Below are 11,628 nucleotides of genomic sequence, written 5' to 3'. Positions count from 1 at the left end.
GGTGTTTCTCCAGGGATTTTTGAGGATCCTGAGGAGGATGGATGGCAGTGAGGTGTGAGAACACACACCTCAGCCCCCCTCAGCACACACCTCCACTGTTACCTGACTCACAATACGAGATGGCTGCCAAACCTCTCCTGAGACCCTGCCTGTTCCACAGCCTTGCTCAGCCAGTGCAAGGCTCATGGACCTCACAGGGGGATAATAGGCAAGTTGGCTTCACAGAATCACAGAACCACAGAATAGCTGAGACCTGTGGATCACCCAGCCCAACCCCCTGGAGATGGTTACCTTGAGCAGGTGATACAGGAATATGTCCAGGGTTTGGATTATTCCAGAGAGGGAGTCTCCATGCCCTCCCTGGGCAGCTTGTCCAGTGCTCTGCTCAACTGATAGCTCTTCCTCACGTTGAGGTAGAACTTCTTGTGTTTTAGTTTATGGCCATTGCTCCTTGTTTTGTCTCTGGGCACCACTGAAAACAATCTGGTACTGTCCTCTGACACCCCTTGGAAATACTGGCACGGATTGATGAGATCCCCTCTGAGTTTTCCCTTCTTCAGACTAGCCAGGCCCGGCTCCGGCAGTGTCTGCTCGTCAGGGAGATGCTCAGTCCCTTACTCATCCCTGTCGACCCTGCCTTCCATGCTCTGAGGGGCCGAGGGATGGCAGCCGCCTCCTGAGGGCACGGCGAGCGCTGAGGCCAGCGGGGCCGCCACGTTACAGACTAGAAAAAACTTTTCACCGTCCGGGCGGTCAGACCTCGGAAGGGGCTACCCAGGGAGGTGGAGGGTGGTGGAGTCACCCTCTCTCGGTGCCTTCGAGAGGCGTCTGCATCTGTCGCTGGGTGATGTGGGGTGGTGGTTTAGGGGTTACGGTGGCGGTGCTGGGCTGACGGTTGGAAGAGACGATCTTAAACCAGTAGATGCTCCTAAACCAGTAGATGCTCTTAAACCGGTAGATGATCTCCCAACCTTGGTGGCGCCGCGATTCCGTGATTCCCTGATTCCGCGACCCCGCGGTCCCCTCGGCGCAGCCACCGCCCCCTCCCTCCCCCCCTCCCCCCTCCCCTCCCCTCAGGGCGGAGGGCGGGAGCGGCGCGCGCCGGCCCCGCCCCGCGGGGGGAGGAGGGAGGAGGCCGCGCGGCCGCCATGTTGTTGTGTCCGTGAGGCGGCGACGGCGGCCCCGAGCCCGCAGCGACCCCGGCCCCGGCCCCGGCCCCGGCAGGACGCCGCGCCCCGGCACGGGGGGGGGCTCCGCGCCATGCCCTGCCCAGCGGTAAGGACCTGCCGGGGTGCCCCTTGTCCTGCTGCGGGGAGGGCCGGTCCGCCGCGCCGGGGCCTGGCGGAGCGCGGCCGCGCTGTCACTGAGGGCCGCACACGCCCCCTCGGCTGCGGGCGAGGGGCGGCGGCGGGGCCGGCACGGCGCCCTCGGCCCCGCTCTGCTCGGCACGGCTGGCAGGAGGAGGAGAAGGCGGCCCGGCTCCGCGGCCGCGGTGCGGCGGCCTCTCGTTCACGGGCGAGCGGCGATGCCGGGCGGCCCGGGGCCGGGCCCTGCGCTGCCGGGTTCGGGCGGCCGGGGCAGGGTGGGCTCCCCGGGGCAAAGGGGCTCCTGCTGCCCGAGGCCCGCGGGCCTCGCCCGACGCTGCCGCCCCCCGCCCGGCCCGTTCGGGTGGCCGGTCCCCGCCGAGCCCGGCCGGGAATCGTCCCATGCCGCCGGCAGCCGCCGGCCCTTGCTCGGCTGCTCCGGCCGCTGGGGCTGTGGTGTCAGCAGTGTTCAGCTGCCCTTGTGCTTGCGGCCGAAATTCCTGTTCCTTTTCTAAGTGGGACTTGTTAAGACTTTTTATTTATATGGTTTTGGGGCTTTAATTACGCCTCTTCCCCGTGTTCCTTTTAACAGTTCTGTTCTTTCGCTGGGATGTGAGCAGATGTTGCCCTTCCCCGCTAAGTGCTTTGCCCCCCAACGTGGAGTTTAAGTTTGTGCATTGAAGTTGTTCCTGCTCTTGCTCTTTTAGAGAATGTTTTCTTGATCAGCAGATGAGACCTGGTGTTTCTTCACAACTTTATACAGGAAACTGATTTCTTTCCTTTCTGTGCACACTTCCCTTGCTGTGGGAAGGTTGGGTGTGAGCTTGCAACTCTTGCAGACTTCACGTCTTGTAGGCACTTTTCTGTGTGCTTCACCTGTTTGTTTTCTTGTGTGATGTAGCCATGTGCAATAGAGCTTTCTTTTAGAAGAAAAGAACTTGGCTAGTGAATCACGTCAGGTAGTGCTGAGTGGAAGCACAGCTTGGCTTTCTGGTGAATATAAAAGCATCTTTATATTATTTATATTATAAAGGTGAGTCTGCTGGGAAGGGGTGGCAGTGTGATGGAAGGAGCTATGACAGGTTTGTTGTAGTACCTGTCATGCTCTGAGCTTCAGATAAAGGACTGAGATGCCTTTTGTCTGCTGCTAAACCATATGGTATTAGGAAATGAACTTTTTTGATGGAGATGAAGGAGGTTTTATGAAGGAGTGCTTGTAAACTGGAGGGGAGGAGGCTGACATCTGATACCTGCTTTGCTTCAGCTGTTACTGATTACAGTGGGCTTGAGAGATAGAAGTGGTGCTTTCTTTCCTAGCACAGGAAATACTGGGCTGTAAGTGTTGAAACTTGGTGCAGATAAGTGAAGGCGGGGCATGAGGTTCTAAAGTGTCTCAGTGACAAGGTTCTGTGCCTGTTTTGGAGCCTGGGGAAGGGCAAAGGTGCACCAACAGTGATATATCTCTGCACTGAAAGGTGCTCTTGTCCCACTTCAGGTTATAGGAATGATAAATGGAGAGCCAAGCTGAATTCTCTCACTGGCAGTGCCTGTCTGAGGTACTGTTGGTATCTAGTGCACGAACTGGCTGCACTAGCAATTATTAAAATATCAATGTCAACCTGCTCAAGGAACAAGCCATGCAACCCACAAATGATACCACAAAAGTGGAATAGGTCAGCTTGATAAGCTCTCATTTCATTTTATTTATTTATTTTCCATAAAAATGGCCATCTGCAGCTGGAGGAGACAGAAATGGAGCCTGCCCAGGCTTCTGAAATAGAGGATACAATGTTTTATGTCAGATCTCATTCCACCTACATGCAAGCCAGGATGATGGAGAGAAGTATGTTGTCAGCTTGCAGGAGTAGGAGGAACGTGGCTGTGCAGTGCTTTGCTGGCAAGTAACCTGGAAAAAAGGAGTAACTTAGGAGAAGGGGATCTTTGGCCTGCTGGAGTAACAGGCAGGAGCCTGGCAGGTCTGGTGGGACAGGGAAGAGGAATTGTCTCTGTGGAGGAACTGGCTTGGCATCCAGCATGGAGCCTGAGATCGTTCACCTGCACAGCTCCAAGGGCTGTGAAGGCTGTTCCTGCTCTGGTGGCTTCCTACTGGGAATTGTAATGGATACAACAGGATGGGGCTCTTCCAGTTGGTGTGGATGGTGTCTTCAGAGCACGTGACTCCAAAGAGCCAGATTAGTGCTTATCAAATCCTGTGAACCAGAATGAAATCCCCAGATACTTGAACATGTCTGTGTTTCATAGTAGCTTTCACTGGCTGAATCAAAGTAATGTCATGTTTCTCTCAAAATAACCTGTTAGATACTGAATTGCCTCAGAAATAACTGCAACTGTTCTGCATTTGTCTCCAGCCTGAGTAGCTGGTTGTGTAAAGATCTGCCTGTGAGATCCCATGTGGGTTTTAAACTCTGAGAAATGAGCTTCATGTCTTGGAACTTCAGCCCTCTTCTAGATATTGGTGCTGTAACTTCCCAGTGCTGTCAGGAAAACTTTAGGGATATGCTTAGGGCTCAGTTTGTGCTGTAATTCCTGTGAAAAACTGGATTGTTTAAAGGCAAGTATATCTTTCTTTGTGGCACTTCAAAATTTCAGGGTGGCTGGGTGGTTTGTGTGAAAGACCTCAAAGTGAAGTTAGTGACAGAGTGAAGACCTAAAAGTGAAGTCAGTGGCAACTGAGGAATTGGAAATAAAATTGACATTTTACTGGGGCTGTTTACTGTGCCCAGCAAAGAGCTGGAGCCCTCAGCTCCTGCTGCTTTCCAGCTTCTACCTTGGATGCCTTAGCCCTGAACATTGCTGTGTGCATTGCAAACGTGTCAGCTGCTTGTGGGATGGGCAGAGGTCACAAACCACAGCCTCCTTTGGTGTCAACTGGTCTTATTTGGAGGGCAGCTTTAGCAAAACAGCCCCAACTTTGTCTCTTTGCTTTGAGCAGCTGAGAAACACTGACAGAATGGACTTGATGCCACAGAAGGGTAAACTGGAGCATGAGTCTCCCTGACCTGTTGTTCCCCTCACCTGCTTCATAGTTTCTGTAGTGGTGTCAGGGAGGTAACCCCCAGTTGGCTGTAGGTTTTCCAGGGGCAATGTGTCATCCCTTAAGGAAGGCTTGAGTCCATCCCTGCTGCTCAGAGCTACAGGGAGGAACCAGTGTGTAGTAGCAGGGAAGAAATGCAGCATGATCTTGTTGCAAGCAGTGGTATCTCTGATGTTCAGTGTGTTACGAGGTGTCAGGTTGTGCTCTGAGCCTCAAGTGCTCTGTTCTCCTTCAGGAAGTACCAGTGTGCACCTGGAAGTGAGGCTTGGGCCTGCAGAGCCATGCAGAGTGAGCTGGGGAGGAAGGGGAGGGAGGGCAAACAGGCAACTTTCTGGAATGTTGGTTGAAATGGAAAAGCTGTTTCTGGAGTTGTGGGTGTCCAGCAGGAAGCACTGTTTGTAAAGGCTTCACCTAAAACACAATTGCTGATGCCGCTTTGGTTTGTCTTCTGAAACTCCTCAGACTTGGAATCTTCAGATGAAGTCTGGAAAGCAGCAGTTGTTTTGACATGTGAGTGTGGCTGCAGGTTAAGCTGGTAACTGGATGTGTGCTCTGTAGGACTTCCTGGGGCAGCTGGATCCTTCAGAGGCACTGTTCCTCCTCATGGGTATTAATGCTGGAAATAGTTGTGACAAGGTAACCATGGTAAGATCCATCTGGAAGTTTTTTTGGAATTTGTGTATTTGCATGAGTGAGGCAGCTAATGGCATTGTAATAGCTATCATGGTGGTGGTGGAACTCTTCTAGACTCTGATAAGGAAGGGGGGAAAAACCCAGGCTCTACAAAAGACTTCCTAAATAGGGTGTTCTTGGCCTTCCTTGGGGGAGCTGGATTTTAGAAGACTTGAGCTGGTTGCTCCTTGTTCAGTGATATTGTAACTAAACTTATCCAAGCTGCTGTATTGAATTATTGCCATTTCTGAAAAATTATTACCTTGAGCAAGACTGCAGTGGAAGTTGATTTTGGAGTAGTAAATCCATTATTTTTCCTCTTGATTAGGAATGCAGTGAAGAGCTGTAAAGCAGCATTGGTGGGCTGGCTTGGGGGCAGGCAGTTGTACATAACCACTCATGCCAGTAATGAAATGTGTCCTCAGTAACACAAGCAGATAGATCCTAAGCAGTATCAACCCCCTTTTTAAAGAGAACCAAAATACTGAATTGTAAATACTTCAAAATGCAGCTTTGCAGCTGGGTGTAAGTGGAAGGAGGGCAGAACATCAAAGAAACTGAGGCTTGGAGGAGCCCTGGGAGGTGACAAGCAAAGCAAGTTGTCCTTTGCCTTGCTCAGCACATCTGGCTGTTTGCAGCGTTCATTGTGATGGGCTGACAAACCACGATGGAAATGGGGCTGGGCTTGCTGCAGAGAGCTTCATCCCAGGTGCTGATGGGGCTGATGCAGTCCCTGACTTCTGTGGCATTGGTTGTTCACCACCTGATTCTGCAGCGTGCAGGGGCTCGGCTTCAGAGTTGATTCTGTATCTGGTGAAGCCTTAGAACTAGTTCTAGATGAGCTTAGCTTGGACAGTTACCCTGTCACCTGTGGAATCAGCTTGAAGCTGGAAAGAAATCAGAAACTTGGTGTTAGTCCCTGGCCACTTGAGAAGAGCTGGGCTTTCCAAAGGGCAGCCAGAACAGAGCAGCCCCTGGCTAGGGTTTGCTCTTCAGAGGGAGAGCCATAGCAGGGAATGTTCAAATCTTTGGACTTCTGGGACTGGACAGCAGGGAAGGCTGCCATGAGGCTCAGAGCTTCCAGAACATGGTCTAGGAGGCAGTGAATATCCATGTGGGAAAGACTTGTATTCTGTTACTTTGATATTTAACTATCTTTTTCCATCCTGTGTGTGTTGATCTCAAGCTGTGTGATCTGTGCTCCTCTCCTTTCAATTTTATTCCAAAAACTCCATCATCTGCAGAGTGACCTCGTCTTGAGTTAATTTCAGAACTGAAGTTATTCTTTACTGGACCTATCTCTAGCAGTTATACCAGATTTAACCTCTCAGGTCTTGCTTGGTTTAGCCCTTACTGAGATAAGAATTGAAAAAGACTTTTTCCACTCTAATTTCTGCTGCCTACCTTTCAAGTGGACATCATTGTCCTAGTAACTTTACTTCCTGGATGTGTTTCTCCCTTGCTGTGAGCACACCAGCCCATGGCTAAGACTTCTACCAAAGGCTCTTGTACCCTATTTTAAGAAGGATTTTCATCAGGGAAAACCAGTGAAAATGGTATAAATCTTTCTTTAACTGAGATTTCTGAAAACAAAGTAGCATGAAATAAATCTCTAGGCTGCCTGTCTGTATGATGAAGTCTTTTGTATATACAAGTCTAATAGTCTCTAAGTATTTTGGATTGTTCTGGTACTCTGAGGTTTAGTTTCTGGAACATGTAATCAGTATGGGGGGAAGTTATACACTTCAGGTTGAATTTGTGGAGGAAGGCTGCTGCATTGCCATAATTAAGTCTTTGTAGTTTTTCTTTTGAATACCAGAGATTTGTGCACTGGTATAGACATTATTTATAGAAACAGAACAGTTTTGTGTTGCCCTTTTGTGGGCCTCATTTGCTTCTCCAAATTTGGGACTGCAAACGAAGGCTGTAATCAAAGCATTAATTCTGTGGTGTTACCTGAAAGGACAAATAAAAATAGTTTCTTTTTCCCTGTACCTTTAAAGGAGAGTTTTGACTTCTCTATCAGCCAGGAAAGGACAGACTCCTGACAAAATGAGACTTGTTTTCTCCAATGCTGCTTGTTCTGCTGCTGGAAGTGCCTGGGGGGAGCTGCTACCAGGCACCTGAGGGAGGAGAGGGCAGAAATCCTGTCTGTGTAGGTTGACATGGAGTCTGTGAAGACAAGATGCACTTGGCTGGCTTCCTGAGCGTCCTTGGAGAGCGGAGCAAAGGCAGGACTCGCTGCAGGGCATCTCCCCAGCTCACCCTGGGAGCAGCCTCTCACACAGGGCTCATGTGCATCATAAGACTCCCAGGCCCTGTGAGTCTGACTCCTCAGTTCCTCTGAGGTTTGACTGTTCTGGGCAAGTAGGATTCTTATTTTTTGGGGTTTCTGTACAGCTGGTGGCAGGATTTCAGAAAACAGATGGAAAATTAGATCTTCCTTAGAGTATCTTCCCTGTCATGTAGAGTTTAGTGCTGTCTAGGTCAAAGGTAGACTACCAGAATACTGATTTTTGGTTTTTCAGTTGCTAGGAATAGTAGTTGAAAGTATTGAAGAGCTGTGTGAAACTGAAGGGTGGATTAAAGAAACTGTAACAATAGGAGTGAGGACATAAAGATTAAGAACAATTTATTTAAACTGTACTGGTGGAGCTATGGCTGTGGAGTTTTAATACCTTCCACATCCTACACAAGATGCTACCTGACTAAAGTAACTTCAGGTGCTTTGAAGTGAAGCCTCAGTTTTGTAGAGGAGATGTCAGAAGGATCCAGTCTAGCAGCAGATCCACCATTTAGCTCTGTCCTGTCACTCTCATGATATCACTTTGTCCATTCAAAATGAGTTTAAGTCCAAGGCTGCTCATGGAAGTGGCTGCCATTAAGTCTGGAATTGGTGGAAAGTTTCCTTGGTATTTCTAGGCTTGGAATTGGCAGAAAGCATTTCCCTGGGATGTTCTGTGCAGTAGCTAGGAGGGACCAGCAGCCTGGCTGTCCCTGTTCTCCCTGGGAGTGGATGAGGACAGGAGGAAGCCAGTGGCTGTGGCTGTCTGATCTCATCTCTCGGAGCCATAATTGACCTAAATGTGTACCTGGGAAAGCTTTGCTGTTCCATTGCTATCTGCAAGTGTGTGATTGCTATCACGGAAACTTCAGCCACACAGAGATGAGCTGCTGGGAGGTTGTGCTGGTTGATGCATCCTGGTTGGGCTGGAGACCTTTCCAGACCTAGTGCTGGATGTGCTGCAGCTGGAATCTGGAGTTTTACCTGCATCCAGCCTTTGGTGTCTTCTCCAACTTAAAATTACTGTTGTCAAAGCTGACTGCTGCTGTTCTGTGCGTCTCTAAGTTCAGGCTTTTCAAATACTTGTCTGTCTCCTGACAAAGAACAGATGAGCCAAAATTAGAGACAGTGAGAAGAAAACTCACCTGCCATATCACAGAGCAGCTTGGCTTGAAATTCAGTGTGAGAACATTTCTCTCAACTCTCTGCAGCTATGTTGCTGTGGTCTGACAGAGTAGAAACACCTCTCTTTTAAGTGTTTTGACCTGGTAGCTTTGATTTTTATTGTTATATATGAATTTTCTTTTTTTCCTTTTTATTCGCTTCTGAGAACAAATACTTAGTGTAGCATAGGCATGGTTGAACTTTTGATCCAAGAACCCTGACTAAAATGTCTAAGCAGATTGCATTTCTAGATTATTTTGATTATTTTCCTTTAATAAATGGAAGCTTGAAAGCAAGTGAAGTGTACTTAATGTAAACTTGCAAATTTACTGCCATTGCCTGCAGAACTTTTCTTTCCATCTAAACACTGTGCATAGTTTTTTAAGAGTGGATAAGCTTTCCATCAAATTAATGACTAATCCTTATCAAACAAGTGTTCATCTTTACAATTAGGGAACAGGAATGCTTAATTGTGTGCTGATTGGTGAACATACTAGTCATGAGTACATTTGAGAATTCAGATTCTTAATTTTCTCTCACTGCTGGTAGCAGGAATTTGCTGTGAACAGGGCATTATATTCTGGTTGGATACCCATTATAATTAAATTATCATCTTTGTCTATGTTCAGTGAACCTTTCTTTGAGTAACTTCCAAAAGAATGCACCTTTTTGCACTTTGGGAAAATCTGAACTCTCTGAGGAAAAAGGAGGAAGATGGAACAAGGTAAATATTTTAAGGTCTGCTCAGCTTTCCTTGTAGGTTTGGCTGGTGGATTATGGTCAAGGCACAGTTGTGTTCTAATGCAGAGTACAATAGCTTGCTTGTTTTCTTTTACTTTGGGCTGGAATCTCTTAATCCCTTCAGACTCAAGCATGAGTATCACATGATTTGGAGGTGTTTGGTTAGTGTACTTCACTGCTGCAGAGCATCCCTGGACGTAACAGATGAGTAAATTGAGGCTGCACAGAGAAGCCCCGTGGAAATTTTCAGTTTTGGAGATCCATGGCCAAGGGTTTAGTATTTTGAGCTGGGTTGTGTTCTGGCAAAGCCATCTGGTCTGTTAGACTTGTCAGTAAGGAAGGAGATCAGATACCTGCTCTAAAATTCCAAATTCATTATAAAAAGGATTCCAGCTTCGATGTACTGACACTGTACCCGAGTGTTCAGTATCCTACAGTGTTCAAATCATTACAAGGGAATTTGGGGCAAAACCTCCTGGCAGGAAAACTGGTGGCACAGCTAATTGTAGGTCCTTCTTTTAGAGTCTGTGACCACATGGGGCATCAGTGGATACAGAGCTGTGTAAGTAACACACAGAAACCCTTGTTGAAGTAAACGAATAATAAATATTCATTAACAGTGAATTTCAAAAAGCAACAGCTCCCTGTATAGCTGTCTAATGGTACCAATGTGCCTGGTCACTGTCATGTTGCTTTCCCCCCCTTCAGTTCTGCAGGCTTTAGAAGCTGGAACCAAAATGCCTTGCACTTGTCAAACTGGAATTTTGGCTTTTAAATGACAGGCTGAATGCTGACACTTGATGAGGGTGACTGCTAAACACTGACCTGGGGAGAGGACTGGGCAAGGGGTTTTCTAAAATAGCATAGGATTCCCTAAAGTGCTGCAATATGGTAATGAACTGAGGATGGCAAAAAAATTCCAGTGAGTTAGAAAATGTTGGTCTTGCCTCTTGGTGCTGCTTTTGCAAAATTTGGTCTGTTAAGCACAAGATCAGGACAGTGGCTTCAGTCCCTGGTTCTACCTGCAGCTGGAGCCACCTGCCTCCCAAGGTGCTCCACTCGCCTCAGAAGCATTGCAGAGCTAATTGGGCCACTGGAATCGTGGTGACTCTATACTTAGCTCATTACTCCAGGCAAATTATCCTTTCCTTCTCCAGTGTTGACTGGCAGGCTGGAGAGCTGTCTCGCTTTCCATTGCTGGGGCATTCCAACTCCTCTGCAGTGTTCTCATTGCACAGGCACTTCTTCCTGTGAACTCTTGAAGGGCTGGCAGTAACTGAGCAGCACAAGGGTCTAAGGGTGAGTTCTAGAGTAATTCACTGAGGAGTCAGCAGTGCCAAACCCGCTGTTGTAATCAGCAGGGAGTAGGAAGCAGTCTGGAAACCTGCCTGGTGCTCTGCTTACCTGTAGAGGGTGGTTGGATTCATCACTGCCACTGCTGATGCCTGAGCTGGGTGGGTCTGGTGGAGTCAACCTGAGGAGTTGTGGACAAAGAGTTTTGCTTCATTTGACAAGTGTAAGACTGGTATAGCAAAGACAATAAGAGCTATTTCTTGCTTTCTCTGTGGAGCGTGGATTTTTACTAAGCTGTTTGTGTACGGTGCCGGTTGTGCTCCCCTCCTTGCAGGGTCACACCCAGAGAGCAGCCCCATTAACACTAATGGTGCTGTTGCATCATGTCCCAGCCCGCCGTGGTCCCATTCAGCACTCAGGTATGAAGACTTTTCCTCTTGCATAAGGCACCTTGATTTGCCTGGGTCGGGGAGGAAGCACTTGGCAGCTCCCTAAAGAGTAAGTTACAAGCTGCTGTGCCCTGTAGCTTATTTTTCTAAACATGAGGATTTCGAGTTATTGTCCAGCTTTCTAAACTGTACCAGTGCCTGAGGCTGGACCACTGCTCACAGAGGCAGGGATTACCTGAGCAACTCTTGCTGGATGCAGATCCTTTCCTGCTTCTAGCATGCTTCTCTCTCCTAGACCCAAATTATTTGGTATTCAAAGCAGAGACCTAGTAGGGCTAAGCCTCATGTATTTGAACATATTTCAAGATCCCCAGGACTGCAATATGGCTTGATCTACTTTGTCTCCTTTCAATTTCTAAGTATTTCTAACTACTGTTACTTTTTTTTCCTGGTTCTTCCTACAAAATTCAGCTTTTAGTCTCATTGTTGACCTTTACTGCCATGTGTCAATCCCAGCAAACCAAGTTGTGTAGTAGTTAAGAAATTATTTTTCTGTAAATATAGGTCTAGTAATGTATATTGAGTTCAAGCGACTTCATGAAGGCAAGGAGTGGTCAGTTAAAACATGCCTTGTCCAAAGAAATTGGTCTGAACTGACTCGGATCCTGAAAAGGACAAGAAAAGACTGAATGTTTTTGTGCAAGAAGTGAGCAGGGGGGCTAGGGA

At 48.1% G+C, this 11,628-nt stretch overlaps 1 protein-coding gene across 1 annotated transcript in view; it reads left to right on the top strand.

The window, feature by feature from the left end:
• Window positions 1–1,142: 1,142 nt before the first annotated feature.
• The window catches only part of MTMR3 (myotubularin related protein 3), a 75,035-nt gene continuing 64,549 nt past the window's right edge, over window positions 1,143–11,628 (top strand). Inside the window, 1 exon segment of the mRNA XM_030958634.1 lies at window positions 1,143–1,275. The gene's annotated coding sequence lies outside the window, so the exon portion shown is untranslated.

This window comes from Camarhynchus parvulus, chromosome 15 (genome assembly GCF_901933205.1).
Source record: "Camarhynchus parvulus chromosome 15, STF_HiC, whole genome shotgun sequence".
Lineage (NCBI taxonomy): Eukaryota > Metazoa > Chordata > Aves > Passeriformes > Thraupidae > Camarhynchus > Camarhynchus parvulus.
This window is presented reverse-complemented; position numbering and strand designations above follow the sequence as displayed.